The sequence below is a fragment of the Mus musculus genome, chromosome 9 (assembly GCF_000001635.26).
Source record: "Mus musculus strain C57BL/6J chromosome 9, GRCm38.p6 C57BL/6J".
NCBI classification, from domain to species: Eukaryota; Metazoa; Chordata; class Mammalia; order Rodentia; family Muridae; genus Mus; species Mus musculus.
In genome coordinates this window covers 4,113,881-4,132,423 of record NC_000075.6, presented here as the reverse complement: position 1 = coordinate 4,132,423, position 18,543 = coordinate 4,113,881, and positions in this window count along the sequence as shown.

Genomic DNA, 18,543 nt, shown 5'->3' with positions numbered 1-18,543 from the left:
TCCTCTCCCTCTCTTTCTCCCTCTCCCTCTCTCTCAGCAAAAGTGAGTGTCTATAATGGTCATTGGCTATGCACAGGGGTGGGTGACATAATGTCTTAGAGTGTTCCCTATGTGTTCCCTTAATCTGTATGAAAATTAACTCTTGGAGAAGAAATGATGTTAGCTGATTCTCATGTCAGTCAATCAGAGGAGCAGAATTGGAAAAAATTCAATATCAGAATTCATATAATTTTAGATGTTCATAGCAAATAATAAAGAAATCAGTGAAAGAACTTGGAACAGAGAGGTTTAAATAAAGAACTAGAATAAAATATATTAAATTTAGGATTAGTTGGTGTGATTAGATTGTTGTATTAACTATTTATTCATTGATTGATTGATTGATTGCTTATTTTCAGAGTAAACTTGGCTCATTCTGTTTTGTAGGTTTTGTTTACAATGGAGGTTTTAAGCAACTCCTTATTTTTCCTTCCCAGTGCTTCCTGGAATCATGATCTTCATCTTCATTCTCAAGTGCACATACCTTATGGAGTGGTCTATTTTAATGATAGAAAGTCTTTCTCTGTTTTCTCCCAACCCCCCCCCACCCCCGCACATACTTATCTAGGAAATAGAAAATAGTGTAATTGAGAATCTTGATATTTTCTACAAGTCCTAAAATATGTAAAACTCTAATATAAATTTCATTTCATTTCATTTTATATTTTGATACTGTCTTAAAGTTTTTAAATTTTTATTTCTGTGGGTATTCTACATTTCTAAAGTATAGTTATAATTTAATGTTGTAAGAAAAAGCATACGAAATACCATCTTGCTAGGAAAACATTTAATTATGCAGTTCAGTTCAAATGCCTTTGATCTCCACAAATCCTACTGAAATTGATATCTTTAAAAAATCCCATGCTCCTACCAAGAAACCCCAGAGATTTATTGCTGAACTATTACTTCTTTTCTTTTCTTTTCTTTTCTTTTCTTTTCTTTTCTTTTCTTTCCTATCCCTTTCCCTTTCCCTTTCCCTTTCCCTTTCCCTTTCCCTTTCCCTTTCCCTTTCCCTTTCCCTTTCCCTTTCCCTTTCCCTTTCCCTTTCCCTTTCCCTTTCCCTTTCCCTTTCCCTTTCCCTTTCCCTTTCCCTTTCCCTTTCCCTTTCCCTTTCCCTTTCCCTTTCCCTTTCCCTTTCCCTTCCCCTTCCCCTTCCCCTTCCCCTTCCCCTTCCCCTTCCCCTTCCCCTTCCCCTTCCCCTTCTCCTCTCCTCTCCTCTCCTCTCCTCTCCTCTCCTCTCCTCTCCTCTCCTCTCCTCTCCTCTCCTCTCCTCTCTTCTTTCTCTTCTCTTTTCTTCTTTTCTTCTTCTTCTCTCTCTCTCTCTCTCTCTTTTTTTTTCTGTTGTTTGTTGTTTTATGGGTTTTTTGAGACAGGGTTTCTCTGTGTAGCCATGGCTGTCCTGGAACTCACTTTGTAGACCAGACTGGCCTCGAACTCAGAAATCTGCCTGCTTCTGCCTCCCAAGTGCTGGGATTAAAGGCATGTGCCACCGCTGCCAGACTTATACTGTTATTCCTAAGCATAGGAGGAAGGTAGGTAGAAGTGATGGAATGTCTTTTTTATTATTTTCTGCCTTCTATTTAAAAAAAATATTTATAGTGTTACTTAAGCAATTAATTTCCATTCATCATTATACTAATATTTAAGTTGATTTCTAGCACATTCTCCAAAATTTAATGTTATATATTTTGTCTCTAACTTCATAAGTTTGATTTGCATTCTATATTCCCTCATGCAAAATTATTTAAGGTTGGGCATGTTGATATATGCTTGTTTTCCTAGAATTTGGGAAGCCAAGGCTAAAAGATTACCTCATGTTTGAGGAGAACCTGAAATACATATTGAATCCTACCTCTGTCAGAGATGCACAACAAAACCTCATCTTGAAAACATTATTGAAATATACTTTTAAGCATATATTAATTTTATTTACTGTTAGTTATGTGTGGATATGTCAGAGAACAATTTGCAGGACTTAGTCCTTATTCTACCATGAACATTCTAGACTATGTATTTACTCTCTGACTCATCTTACCAATCCTAAGATTTCAATTTGTAAATTATCTTTTTTATTTTTAATATCATTGCACTTCATGATTCTTCTTCCTTCTATCTTTGCCTACAGTGACTACTTCTATCTCTATAGATATAGCCTATAGATGATATAGCTTTATGGAGTCATAACACACTTCAGGTCTTCCTCTGATTTTGATTTTTAACTTCATTGAATTAGGCCAGTGAACTTAGTAGTTTCTATTAACTACTCCCATGTATTTGTTATTATCATAAACATCTTAAGAACATTATGCAGTACAAATCTTTGATTGCATTATTCCCTTGAATAAAACTACAGAGCCTTGTGACTATCTTCTAAATAAAATCAACCAGATATTAAGATTTTCTCTGGTCTGTCCCAACTTCTTTCAAGTCCATTTCCTCCTAATGCCCTTCAGAAATGTAGCTAAATCAACACTACTTTCTTTCTTCTCTTACTTCAGTGATCATCTCTTCTGAACTTTTCAACATTATTTCAAATGTATGTTATTTTGAGACATTTTGTGTACTCCAGTCTGTAAGCTCACTGAGAGAATGACCACTTTGATTTAAAATATATAGTACATAACTATCCCGTCCCGCGGGATTCAGTTATTCATGGATGCAAGGGAGACCACAAACCTAGAAGGAGATGGGAGGAAGAAAAAGAGAAATAGGAGACCAGGAAAGGGTACCTATCGAGGTCTTGTTTATTATGCTGAGGTGCCTTCTTTTTAAAGCATACATCGTGGGGAATATGGGAGGGGTCGAGAGAGAATTATACAAAGAACAAACAAGTGGGCATCTGCTGACATGGGGGCCGAAGTCAGGCGCCAGGCAGCGGGCCCTTTGCATATCTCTGGAACATCGATCCTCCTTGACAGCCTTGGGTGTCAGGCTGGGCTCAGGCATAACTCATATCCTTGGATGTCATGGGAACTCAGGAAGAGATAGGGAAGAGGGGACTATAATTCAGCTTTTACAGCCTTAGGTGCCAGGAAGGGAATAGGGAGGAAGTGGGGTGATAGCCAGCTCTTAGCACCAGGCCATTTGGCCTGTTATGGAGATTGTGAAGGGCTCACTTTCTCACGGGATGGTCTCTGACACATAACCCTGTGCTGTGGACACACTAGGCTTTCAGTAAGTGTATTTGAATGAGTTAGTACCTACTCCAAATGAAATCATCAATAGATAAAAGGATAAAGACTTTGGTTATTCAGGATAGAATAATTTTTTATTTATCGACTCTAAAAGCTATTTTTTAAAATTTGTTTAAAATACAGTAAGTTTCCACATAGGGTTTTCATATATAATTCCTTTCGGTAGGTTTGCCCCTGACTCATCTTTTTGCTTCCTTTTTTTCTCTGCACACTTGGCCCAGTACTTCTTCCATAGTGTTCAACTGTTTTCCCAATCTCCTTTGCTTAAAGCCTATTTATTTATTTATTTATTTATTTATTTATTTATTTACTATGAAATCTTATGGATGTTAGTATCCAGACCTTTATATATTCATTCACACCTGGATATACATGCATAAGTTATAGAGTCTAGAATTTGCATATTGTGAAGAATGTTGTCCTTCTAAGGCTGGGTTACCTCATTTAATATAATGTTTTTCAGTTGTGTTCAATTTCCTGAAAATTAAATTTCTTTATAAACAAATACAATTACCCTGCATATGTGTGCCTCATTTCCTTTTTTATCTAATTGAACGCAGTTTTTCATACATATGTTTTGATGATAGTTTCTCCTTCCTCCAGTTCCTCTCAGATCCTCCCTAACTCTCCATCCACCGCAACCCACACCTTTTTTCTGCTCTCATTAGAATATAATTAAGCATCTAAAGAAAAATAAGATAAAATAAAAACAACCCAGAACTGACAAATCAAATAATAATAATAATAATAAAAGAGCCAAAACCTCAAACTCTTAGATGATGCCCTCCTTCTCACCTATGCTGCTGTAATTCATTGCTCAGGGCACAGCAAGACAGATGACCCTGTAGCCAAGAGAAAGAATGGTTGACTCAGAAGCTAAGATGATGACACTTAATGATAAAGAACATAGGCATGTATTGTTCTTTGGAAGGTCTCCTCCTCAGAGACCATAGCATTTTTTTGAACTGGCTTTAGTCTCAAAGAAGCAATACTCAGATGTGGATTTTCTTCTGACAGTCAACTCTTGTTACCTAAACCTCTTCAATGGAAGATTCTAATGTGCCAGCATTTGATGTATCCTCTGGAAATGGAGAACACTATGGCGCTGGAAAAGAGACTGTTCTCAGGCCTAGGTCTTAAAGTATTCATTCATCCAATGGTAGTCCAGAGCTATGAGATTTATCATATCCATCCATGAAACAAGTGCCTTCAGTCCCAGGTATTCAAAGATATGGGTCCTCTCTTGGGGAGAACTGGTTATTGCTCTTCCAGGAGACCTATTATAAACATGTCCTTGTCCTGTTAGATACTTTTAAGGGCTAGATAGAGAAACTTCCATTAAAGGCTTCTGAGTTAGTTAAGCTGAACTTGGAGAAACCTGCACTGTATTTGGTGCCCGAGGAGTCTTTACAATAGTTATCAGCCTAGAGTCCACACTGAGATGAGCCAGTGTATGATTAAGGCATTAAGAATTCAGGTTCATTCACCTTGTTCCTGGAACCCTCAGTCTAAGTAGAAAAAAGAAAGGTTAAAGAAATTCTAAAGAGACAACTACAAAAAGCTTATTTGGGAGATTTAGCCCCTTAGACTAAGCTACAACTTCAGTTCTCATTAAACTTAAAAATAATCCTAAAAACCAAGGCCTAACTCCTTTTGAAATTCTGTGTGGGAGGATCTTTCCTACAAATGATCTAGTATTAGTCCCATAAACAGCTAGACTGACAGTCCATGCCACTCATCTGAGTTGTAACAGCTATAATAAAATGCAAGGCCTAGGTTACTGGAGGTGAACAAGAGACCCCGTTCTCTTCTTCCAGGAAACTTGGTGTTAGTTAAAACTTCTGCCTCATTCAACCCACAAATACGACTTCTTATAGGAGGCTCTTGAAGAACTCAGATGGCAGTCTCCCTTGGAACAAATGTTCAGTGCTAGACCATAAGGCACCCCTGGGTATTGCTCTTGTTTGCATCTCTCTTCTCCTGCCCTGAGTACTTCAATTTGTCCTGTGCTCCCACTTTACTGGAGATCAGAGAGAGTTTTTACATCACTCAGACTTATATTTTTGTAATTCTTTTGTTGACTACTGATACCCAGTTTTCTATGCCTCAGTGTCCAACTTGGCATTTTGATTTCTTTGATCCAAGCTTGTAGGACTGCAATGCTATAGAGTTGTCATACTATCTCATTGTTCATTTCAGTTGTAAAACCGGAAATTCTTAATTCATCACATGGAAAAGATCTGTTCTAGGTTTACACATGACAGATATATTCTCTTGCATTCTTCACTATATTTCTAAAACCCAACTTTTACAACTTCTCCATTTAATGGCCCTCTGCTGTAGTTCCTTTGAAGGATAATCACCTACCTCTAGAAATGGAAGAATAAGGGATTGTATTCTTTAGACAACAACATAATTTTTATATTGCCAATACCACCAATTCACTCAAAAATTCTTGAGTATATGAGACTGGGAAAAGAATAAGAAAGGCCCACTGTTATTAGGCTTACTGGCCTAGTAATTTCTTGCCTTGAAGCTCCAGTTGGGTCATTGGGTCTTCTATAACTTCAAAGTCTCAATTAGTAAGTATACCTCAGTGCAATTTTCTCCATCTAATGCTAACATTACTGATAGCCATAAGGGGGTTTTGGGGCCTTTTTAGTAAACCCAGCAAGTATGTGGACATTACCCCCTACTGCAGTAACTCCACATTGTAATACTGTAAGGTTTCAGGTTCATACTTATAATCCTGTTTCAAGAATAATCCTTTATTCTCACTGGAAAGTTATATCTCTTTCAGAAGACCAAGCTACAATCCTAGACACCTACTAACATTGAGTCTTCTTGTCACCTGCAAATAAAGAAAGCAATACAATTAACAGTATTTGATTTAAGGGATACTATTATTGAGGCCATGTCTTTTTGCATAGAAATATTTTCAGTAAGTTTGTGATAGTATCTCTGAAGTCTCCAATATTTTTTGTCATAATGGAGTGTGGATTTTGTCAAAAGCCTTTATCAGAGCTAATGAAATGACCATGTATTTACATTTTCTTTCGTTTTTTTTATATGGTGAATTGCATTGATAGATTTTCAAGTTTTACCATCCATGCATCCCTGGGATAAAGCCCGTATGACCTTTTCTATGTGTTTTGATTTGGTTTGGGAATATTTTATTGAGCATTTTTGCATCCATGTTGATAAGGAAAATTGGTCTGAAGTTCTCTTTCTTTGTTGAGTCCTTGTAGCATAACATAGTCTATGTGACTGTGGCCTTGTTGAATGAGTTTGGCACTGTTCTGTTTCTATTTTGTGAAATAATTTGAATAGAGTATTGGTATTAACTTTTCTTCAAAAGTCTGGTAGAACCATATAGGACTGGTTTTTTGTTTTTGTTTTGGTTTTTGGGTTTTTTTTTTAATTTGTTTTGTCTTGTCTTGTCTTGTTTTGTTTTGTTTTATTAAAAACTCTTAGAACTAAAACCATCTGGCCCTGGGCTTTTTTTGCTTGAGAGACTTTTAATGACTGCTTCTACTTCTTTAGGGGTTATGGGACTGTTTGGAAGGTTCTTCCTTAGATACTACACATTTGTTCTTATTGCATTACCTGCAGGTCATGGAAGAAATTAGTTCCCAGCATTCTTGAGTGTGTTTACTGGTATGCACAAATTTGGGGGATTAAATGTGTCACTTGCCTTAGAACGAGGTGCTATTATTCTCTTCACAGCCACTGGAGGAGACAGTTTAATACTAGCTTAGAAGAGCTTTTTATATCTGAGCATAGCTTTCAGATTTGCTACTTACTGAACTCATGTGTCAGTTCAGTGCTCCAGAAGCACACTGAAATTTTACCAAAAGAAGTTATCCTCATTTCTGGACATTTCCTACAAATCTTAGTGATCATATTGCTAAAATTTAAAATGAATCCTGGCATGAGTAACTTCAAAAATCAATAAATATGTGTGTATTTAGCTCAGAATTTAAAGGCCATTCCTTCTATTCATCTCTTACATTCAAGGATCTCATAGATGTTTACAGGAACATACTGATGTTATAGATTATTTTATGCTACATAATGGTTGCTTTGACTTCTCTGACCTTCCTTACCACGTCAAGAGACACTTCTTATAAAGCTAATGAATATTCATCAAAGAAAAGTCTAAACTCAATAAAATGGCTTTATGATTTAGTTTCAAAAATTATTCATTATTCATGGAATAAAAAAAGCAAAATTACTTTAAAGTAAATATTATTTGTGAGAAAAACTCAGGTTTTCTCAGCCTTGGTAGGCAGAGAAGAGATGATTTAAGGTGATTTCATATTACACTGAAGTTATGAAATATCATTGAAAAATACAGAGCATATATATTTGATGGTTGGCTATTTTCAAGAAACTTTTAATTTGGTGTCTTGAAAGGGTCTCTTACAGATTTCTACATTCTTGGTTACATACGGTGCCACCTTACCTGGCTTTTTAGTCTCTTTGCCTATGTGGCTGGAAATAGACATGAGAAGCTGGGATGCAGAAGGAAAGACACAAAGCCCTCACTTACCTTTAGCACTCATGATATGGCAAAGCTTGATCTGATTGTAACTTACACACCAGCACATTCATTCTCAGAAGTCCTGGGCTTCAAGAGGCTCGTAATCTACCTTAGTCTCAGACAATTTTCTGGGTGAGTAAAGGGGCATAAACTTAACAAATGAGCTCACTTATCACCACATTATGATGCCAATATGATAAAGGAAAGAGTGAGTTTAAAACACCTAAAGATAGAAAAACAAAGGAAGCAGCTTTCCTTGTTTCTCACTAAAATAGTATGTTAGAATGTATGTTAACCACAAAAAACCAAAAGAACAAAAACCAAAATAAAACAATAAACCCCTAACAAATTAAAGAAATAGGAAAGATATGGACATAATATTCAGTATCAAAAAACCAAGTGCCACTGGGCCTCAGAAGTATTAAAAATTTCAACTAAATGTTGAATTAACCATTGTGTCTATCCCAAGCAAGCCACTTTTTGTAGCTCAGTTTCTCGACTTATAAAATTGAAAAATAATATTATCCAATGGATCTAAGTAAAGTAATATGTATAAATATAAAAAGTAGAAAGCGCAAGTTATCATGGAAATAAATCATTCCACACGAATTCTCTCAGTTACTGAACTTACACTTTATCATTGTCTCTGACTACTTCCAAGAGCTTGGAGAATTTGTACCAGTGGCATAATACAATGTAGTGAATATCTGCAAGGTTAATTCTAACTTTAGGTTTGCTTCTACTAGGTTCATCCCAACAACGGAATTTTTGGAGACCTTTATGTTTTGATTAACTGTGTTTTGATAATGTTAGATGTCTAGTGGCAAGATAACCATGTCTTTTTTTTTTAAGTAAGATACAATTCAACATTTGTTTTGTTTTTTTGTTTTTCGAGACAGGGTTTCTCTGTATAGCCTTGGCTGTCCTGGAACTCACTTTGTAGACCAGGCTGGCCTCAAACTCAGAAATCTGCCTGCCTCTGCCTCCCAAGTGCTGGGATTAAAGGCATGTGTCACCACTGCCCGGCAATATATGGCATAGTTATATAAGGTGCTTTACAAGATAACCATTGGTAAGGGCCTTAATAAAAAGAAGATTTTGCTTGGTCCGTGAGAGCTGAAGGAAATGACCAGTAGAAAATCACACTCAAGTGGAACAAGATAAAGAAAGATGCTACAGCATTTCTCAGAAATTATCTAAGTTTCCTACAGTTGCAACTGATTATGTGCTTAGTAGTTTAATAAAACAGAAAATTTCTCACAGTTCTGGCTGCTAAATTTCCCAAAGCAAAAGAACAAATATCTAAATTCTTTAGGGAAGTTTCTTTAATTTTTGCTTATGCTATTGTCAAGGGTCTCACACATTCCTTAGAATGAAATAATCCCTGTCTTCATCTTCATATAATAGTTTCTCTAGGTTTTCATCCAGGATTTGGTGTGTCTTCGTGTAAATTTCCCTCTTCTTAGAAAACCACCAATCATTGGGTGGTGGTGGTTCACATCTTTAATACCAGCAACTTGTGCGATAGAGTCAGGCAAATGTCTATGAGTTCAAGGCCAACCTAGTCTACAAACTGAGTTTCAGCATAGTGCAGGCTACACAGAGAAAACTTGTCATGCAAAATATAACAACAACAACAACAACAACAACAACAACAACAACAACAACAATAATAATAATAATAAAAATAATAATAATAATGCCACCAGTCTTGCTAGAGCAGTTAGTCACTGCTCTAAGATCTTGGGTGTACCTGAACCTATCTGCAAAGATCTTATTTCTTTTTTTTTTAATTTAAATATTTTTTATTACGTATTTTCCTCAATTACATTTCCAATGCTATCCCAAATGTCCCCCATACCCTCCCCCCCATTCCTTTACCCACCCATTCCCACTTTTTGGCCCTGGCGTTCCCCTGTACTGGGGCATACAAAGTTTGCGTGTCCAGTGGGCCTCTCTTTCCAGTGATGGCCGACTAGGTCATCTTTTGATACATATGCAGCTAGAGACAAGAGCTCCGGGGTACTGGTTAGTTCATAATGTTGTTGCACCTACAGGGTTGCAGATCTCTAAATAAGGTTGTATTTGGTATATATGTAGGCACTGTGGTATAGTTTTCAGCGTACTATATTTTAGGAACACAATTGATAGCATGAGCATTTTGTTTAAGAGGATGTTTGATATTCAAATCAAAGAGATTAAAGGAAAAGGGATGCAGAAATTCTAGGTAAGATGATGGTTTGGTTAGACAGCCATGTATATTTCCTGTCTACTATTTTGCTCTACTCACTTTCCTTTTTCCTGGATGAACCAATAATGATAACAAAACATAAAATTATGATTTGTAGAGGGTTCTTGGAGAATTGAATGGATTTAAGGTACTCAGAGCCAAGGAGGTCTGATGGTCTGAGCTGCCGTTTATTTGTTTATCAGTAGTGTGGTATTGGCTAAAATGACCAATTTCTTCTTCTGTATTAATGCTGATGTGTTGTCACTCTTGGGGATATTGTAATGATTCCTTGAGATAAATCATGTAAAGTACAACGGTTTAAACACTAAAATAGAGGGTTATTTAAATCTTTTACCATGGCAAGAACTTTACTCATTCAAATCAACCTGTGTATATTTAAAAATCATTAAAATAATATTATAATTCTAGTCATTATAACAAAACGTATGGGGTAATAAGTTTTATAAGGATAAGAGATGTTATTTGTGAATTCAGTAAGAAATGCAATGAATATCATTTGAATCTATTTTTTCCTTTAGAATCCTTTAAATCAACCGTACTAAACACTGGTAATTGGACATAAAATGACCATTTCTCTCAAGGTATTTTGTTAGTTGCTTTTCCCCTGTAATTTTGAGAACCTATATTGTGATTATTCCAATGTTTCCTTTCTTGAATTGCATTATACAAATGACAGGAGATATTTTTATGGTGTTTTATTCTATCAAGAGAAATAAGCTTTGTAAGTTTTCATTAAAATAAATGATTTCCAGAGAAAAACATAAGTGAATTTAAAAATTATGATTTCTCTGTATCAAATGATCTAGTATAAAGCATAAAACAATTATCTAGAATATTTTATAATAATATTACTAAAAATTTATTTTACTGGGGTATATTACATTTGTGAGAGATGAATATATAATTACAGTTTAATAATTAATTTAAAGATGTTTTTCTAGTGTAAGGGACTACAGTTGCAATTTTAGAAGACAGAAAATACATGCAATACATATTTCCTAGTTCTGTTTGTCTAAGCACATTAAGACGCCATTCGTATTCCATGAAGCAAATCTCTCTCTCTCTCTCTCTCTCTCTCTCTCTCTCTCTCTCTCTCTCTCTCTCTCCCCACACACACACACACACTCACCCACACCCACATCCTACATGTTATTTTTACTTATCTATTATCTTCATTTACAAACCAAATGTGTATTCTTAATTAATTAAAATCCTTATCATTTGGTCTTTTAAAAAAATGTTTCCGATTATTTTTTGATCATTTGATTTAAGGATTATGAAAGGATGTTTCCTACCAAAAAACAATCCAGTTTATCATCTGCCAAGGCAGAATTTTTAATGCTATCATGTTTCTTTTACAAAAGCACTAGCATTTGGAACATGTGCAACCATGATTTAATTCTCTACTTATTTTTGTTTTACTTTATTTTTTATTAGTTTCTTTATTTTCACTTCAAATTTTGTCCCCTTTCCTCATTTCCCCTCCAAATCCCCCCATCGTATCCCCCCTCACCCTGCTCACTAACCCACCCACTCTCATTTTCCTGTCCTGGCATTTCTCTACACTGGGTCATCAAGCCTTCACAAGACCAAGGGTCTTTTGTCTCATTGATGTCTCACAAGGCCATCCTCTGCTGCATATGCAACTGGAGCTTTGAGTTCCTCCATGTGTACTCTTTGGTTGGTGGTTTAGTCCCTGGGAGCTCTGAGGGTATTGGTTGGTTCGTAGTGTTGTTCCTCCTATGAGGCTGCAAACCCCTTCAGCTCCTTGGGTCTTTTTTTCTAAATCCTCCATTGGGGACCCTGTGCTCAGTACAATGGATGGCTGTGAACATCCACTTCTGTAATTGTCAGGCACTGGCAGAGACTCTCAGGAAAGAGCTATTTCAGGCTCTTTGGCAAATGGATGGAACTAGAAAACATCATCCTGAGTGAGGTAACCCAATCACAAAAGAACACACATGGTATGCACTCACTGATAAGTGGACATTAGCCCAGAGTTTCAGAATACCCACTATATAGTTCACAGACCACATGAAACTCAAGAAGATGGAAGACCACAGTGTTGTTGGTCCTTCTTCGAAGGGGGATCAAAATACCAATAGGAGGAGATACAGAAACAAAATGTGGAACAGAAACTAAAGGAAAGACCATCCAGTGACTGTCACACCTGGGGGTCCATCTCATATGCAGTTCCCAAACCCTATTCTATACTTATAGAAACGATTTTTTGTTCTTTAAATTCCATAGACTCTTAAATTTTTCTTTTTATGATTAATTTCTATCCCTTGAAGACAAAGTTTATCTGTCTTGATAAGTTTCTCAATGCCCCACATAAAATAAAATCTTAAGTAACTATATGTCTATCTTTTATTTGATGGAAAGGTTTAAAGGATGCATAAATATAGCTAGACTGACTTGGAAAAGGATTTTGTTTGGCAGTGGTTGTGCACACCTCTAATCCCAGTACTTAGGTGGCAGAGTTAGGTCATCATTTGTGAGTCTGAGCCCAGCCTGTTCTTCCAAGTGAGTTCCAGAGATACAAAAAGAAACCTGTTGCAAAATAATAATAATAAATAATAATAATAAATCAAAGAAACAATACATTTTTTTAAAAAGGATTTTTATAAGGAGTCCTTTCTACACAATAGAAAGCAACTGCAAAAACAAAATTTTAGATTACTTAATTGTCCATAGTTTATCTTTCTATCTCATGTGACTATTCATATACAATGAACTGGCCCCAGTTGAACAAGAGCTGAGGATGGGAGTCAGTATGTTAAGACTATCCCAAGTGCTAAAGATAAAGGAAATGGAAAACCAGGAATAAATCACATTGAGTTGTGAAGAACTTGATTATTTCAAATGTGCACATATGAGTTGAAAACATTGGATAGGAGGCCTCATACTTTGGCAGACCAATGTCTGGGGATAGACAGTGACTTTTTTCTCTAATGTTTATTTTCTATTGTTTTTTCTTTTTATTTATTTTTCTTTTTGAGATTATAATATAATTATATTTCTTCCTTGGCTTTCTTCTCTCCAAATCCTCCCATATTCTCTGCCCCACTCTCCTTAAAATTTGGAACCTCTTCATTCATTAATTGTTATTGTACATATGTATACACATATATTTCTAAATATAACCTGCTCAGTCTGTAAAATGTTACTTCTATGCATGTTTTCAGAATTGATCATTTTACACTGGACAGCCAATTGCATGTATTTTTTTCCTAGGGAAAATCATCTCTCCCACTCCAAAAATTCCTTAGTTGCCTATTGAGTTGAGGTCTCATGAATATTTTCCATCCACTTTGGCATGTCCATTGATGCCATTCACACTCAGAACTTGTTTGGTTATTCATGTTGATGATCCTTTATGTGTATGGCTTCTGACATTACTAGGAGATACAATCTGACAACTAATTCCCTGATCATCTGGCTGTTATACTTTTTGCCCCTTTTTAAAACTTTCTGAAATGTTCTGAAATAATCTATAATTTTTCTGAAATGTTCCTTGAGCTTTAGGTAAAAGAGTGTTTTGAGGATATATTCATTGGGACAGGCCTCTACAATTGTGCAATAAGATTGGTTGTGTTTTTTTTTGTAGTGTTTTCTGGTTGTTAGGAAGAATGTTCCTTATACTTATCTTCAATGTTCACAACCGTGACTTCTTTTTCTTGTACTAAAGAAAATACTTTGAAAATATTTTTTCTATACAGTGTATACACTGATTACACTTCCCATTCTCCCAACTGCTCTCAGATCCTCCCTGCCTCACTCTTTCATTAGAAAACATATATTTAAAATAATAATAAACAATAACAACAACAACAATAAAAATAACATAAAATAAAACAAAACCAGAGTGGGACAAAACAGTAAACAGAAAAAAGAAATGACAAAAAACCCACAAGAAATACATATTGAAATAGAGATAAACATATTTGCATATACAAAATTTTGTAACAACCATAATTCATAATATGTAAGCAGAAAAACCTGTAAGAAAAAAAAAGCCCAGTATGAGCCAAATAAGCTCTAAAATTGCCATTGAGTTTGTTTTGTGTTGTCATCTAATGATTGGCATGGGTTTGCCCTTCAGTGTGGTTATTACACCTGGTGAGATTTCATTGGAGAAAACTAATTTTTCTTTTGTGGGTGGTTATCAGTTGGAGACAACTTCTGAGTTAGGAATGAACACTTTTGTTTACTTCCCCTGTCATAGCTGAGACCCCATATGATTTACTCCTGTGCAGACTATGTGGATGGTGCCACAACTGTGACATCGTGAACATCATTGCAGCAGATTACTCAAATAAAGATGGAAAAACAAGCTGAAAACAGACGTAATCCTTTTCAAACAGGCGGTTTTATAATCTTCTATTTCATGCAAAGCAAATACAGGGTCATCCTAGTGTTTTGACTGGAAAGCTCCCTTCTGAGTTGGAAATTGAAGAAGAAATTGGATTGGATATGTATAACAAGCATAATAAGTATAACATACTAAGAAAAATTGCCAATATTGCTTCCATATTCTTTTTTTTTTCTGATTTTTAGTCTTTTCCAGCAATTAAACATCCAGTACACAGAGAGGTCAGTGCTCCTCTACCAGAAGGTAAAGGCAAAATTCTTAAGTAGGGGAGAATAAATAGGCTAATTTGCCCCAGTGGGGTCTTCTTCCCTGTCAGTTCTTCTTCAGGCAGAGGAGGGGAAGAGTGTCAGTGGATGGTAACACTTTGTCTTAACGATATATTTCAGATTGCTGTATAATAATAAAATATTTACTTAACAAAGGCTAAGTTACTTTTGCTTCTGTAGCTGACCTGCCTGCTGTGATCCTCTGAGGCCAGAAACTGCAGTTTTTGGCACTTAGTACCTCTTCCTAAAACAGCAAAGGATTAAGTAAATAGCCTTTGTACTATCTCAGCAGGAACTGCCTATGGATCCTAAACCCCCTTGACTAGTCTCCATGGGAAAGGATGTGCCTAGTACTGCAGCAACTGGATGTGTGGGGTGACAGGGATAGAGTTAGGGGGTGGAGAGGTAGGACTAGAAGTGAGTGTGTGTGTGTGTGTGTGTGTGTGTGTGTGTGTGTGTGTGTGTGTGAGGGGTGGGGTGTTGACACACAGACAAGGGCTTCCCCTTCTAAAGGAAAAAGGGTGAAGACTTATGTGATTAGGGTCCTGGAAGAAGTGGAAGGACTCACATTGGGTTGTAAAACAGGTAAATAAATAAAACAGCAAAAACATGACTATAGTTGTAAGCATTTAATCACAATTTTTCTTTCAGGTTTTTTTCGAGATCTGATTACTTATTTGATAGCCTTATTTATCTATCTATCTATCTATCTATCTATCTATTTATTTACTAGACTTTCCGGACCTGTCAGTGAGTAGAGCCATCACTTTTTGGCAACCCGCTCCTGCCATATTTCTTTGGTTTATTTCATTCTCATGGCCAAAGTTTATATTTTCTCAGTGCATTGATACTTCAGTGTAATAATACATCAGCATTTGTGTTGTTGGACATGTCCAATAACAAGAACCCAAATCTTGGATGCTTTGGTCCTGGACTCTTTTCTTTGTTTAGGAGTTTCCTGAAAAAATTTTATGACGTCATTTTCTTTAGAGAAATTGAAAACTTTTAGATTCTGAAGACTCTTTTGGGCCCCAAATGTAGGAATATCCTTTTTTAAAATCTATCTATCTATCTATCTATCTATCTATCTATCTATCTATCTATCTATCTATCTATCTATCTATCTATGTATCTATCTATCTATCTATCTATCTATCTATCTATCTATCTATCTATCTATCTATCTATCTATCCATCCATCCATCCATCCATCCATCCATCTATCTATCTATCTATCTATCTATCTATCTATCTATCTATCTATCATCTATCTATCTACCTACCTATCTATCTACCTACCTACCTAATCTATCAATCCACAAACCAAGTTAAGAACACTCAAGTTGGCATCCACAGTACATCCACAATTAGAATTGCATGTCCTTTCTACTGTTCTTGATCTGTATTAAGAACACCCCATACTCAAAATTAGGTGTACTCTGCCACAGGTCAATCACCATACCTTGATTCTTGAAAAAAAAAAGCATATTTTGCATTCCCACCACAAATCTGTAACATATAAAACTTCCATGCCCCACCCAGAGCATCAACAGTTACTTCTGTGACCATGGGCTTCTCAAAGAAAGTATGAAGCTTGTGTTTGTTTTCTATTTCAATAGGTTTCTGATAGGAGGTGGCTAAAAAGATATTTAGCTTCAACCTACCACACAACCCATTCACTATCTAGAAAGCACTACAAAAATTAGTTCTTTAAGATTTAAAAAAAATTTTCTTTTTGAGATAATAAGATATTTTATTTTATTGAGATAATAACATCATATACCCTCCTTGCTTTTATTCAAATTTATGTCCTCTTTATTTATTAGCTGCTGTTATATGTGTATGTGCATACACATATAACATTATATAAATATATGGATATTATTTATACTTATACATAACCTGTTCAGTCTATAAAATAATACTTGTCCCAGGAATAAGAGTCTGATGTGACCTGTCACTTCTTCCTCTATAGCACTCAGCTATTTGTTGTTTTCATTGTCATGTATTTGCCTTACACATAGTATATAGCAAGCAGTGCTCCCACTTTATTCTAGTAGAATAAGTAGATAATCATTTCTTCTTAACTTCCCCTAATTTTTCAGCTTTAAAACTGAGAACTCCTATGACATGGGCAAATGAGAGCAATTAATTATCCCAGAGATAATTTTATAAAAATATTTTCAAGCCAGGGTGTTAAAATACCAGTGTAATATGGTTAAGGACTAAATGCATATGACCTTTAAGCATGACTTTGTGAATCTTCTGGATATTTTCAGGGGATCTTACGAACAACATAAAACCTCCATTTATAATTTTAAAATGTGTTATTTTTACTTTCTAGTTTTGTTTTACGTGTTTGGGTATTTTTGCCTGTCTGCATGTCTGTACATCATGTGTATGCCTCATACCCAAGAGACTGGGAGAGGACATCAGATTTACTGAGACTGGAGTTGCAGAAAGTTTTAGTCCACCATGTGGGTGCTGGGAATCATATTAGATCCTTTGGATGAACCCCAGTTCTAATTACCAAGCCATGTGTCTAGCCACTATATTTATTCTACCTTCCCTTGTGACCTAGGATTTTACTCTTTCAACAGAAATCTCATCTAATGCACACCAGGAGATCTCCTAAAATCTCATTCAAATTCCTTAGCCACCATTTGGCCTGTGATGTTAGCAAATATTCCATATGTGAGTATTATAAAAAACAGTCCAACTCTATTTAGACGTAAGATATTTGGTATGTCTTCTTTCTCTGAGCAACTCCATTTCTGTTAACTTCCATATATATATTATATTAGTTCATCTTGAAATTTCATTTTGGAGAAAAGTCAAAGATTTAGCTTTTTCTGATTGGGTATCTAAATGAGGAAGGCAAGTCCCTAGGCTGTTATTAGTAGTGCTTGGCTATAAGTCTCCTGTTATACTACCCCTGACATTCCTTGGGTAAGAGTGATCATGATGTAATTCTCTTTAAAAAGGTAACTCTGGCAAATTAGAGGTATGTTTTAATGACTTGTGTACTTTTTAATCTAGTCAAGTTGATAATTGAGATTAATCATGGTGTGCCCATTTCTAGATGCTTGTCCCTGGTGTAATGAAAGTTGTGCTGATTCTATAATTAAGACCATGTTCTTAGGAAACTTCAGGTGCCCCTAAGCTACCCAGCAATTATATTCATGTTTTCCTTCCTGTTTTAGAAATTCTTCAAAAAAGTAGGTGAGACAAGAGTCTTTTGTGACTATTCTTGTTGTTTTGGAAATTTTAGTGTAGAGGTAAAACTAAAGGCTTTTTGGCCCCTCTTTTAGAAATACTGTTGAAGCCAGGCAGTGGGGTGCACATCTTTAATCCCAGCACTTGGGAGGCAGAGGCAGGTAGATTTCTGAGTTTGAGGCCAGCCTGGTCTACAGAGTGAGTTCCAGGACAGCCAGGGCTACACAGAGAAACCCTGTCTCAAAAAAAAAAAAAAAAAAAAAAAAACACCAAAAAACCAAAAAACCAAAAACAAACAAAAACAAAGGAAAGAGAGAGAGAGAGAGAGAACAAAAGAAAAGAAAAGAAAAGAAAAGAAAAGAAACCAAAGAAATACTGTTGGATACCCTTTCCATTCTCATCTGTCAATTTTCAGAGACTTCATTATGGTTTGATTTAAAAATAGAAATTAATAAAAATTTAATCTTAAATGTAATAACTACCTGTTATGATTAGCTAAAATTATGACAGTGATCCCACAGAGCAGAAATACTTCTGATTAAGCATAGCATCTTCTTTCTTAATACTTGCAAGCTAATCAAAATTAGCCTCCACAGCAATAATTTTTCCATATCAGGTCATTGCATTGGAACCTTTGAGATTCCAAGTCAGTCTCAGGA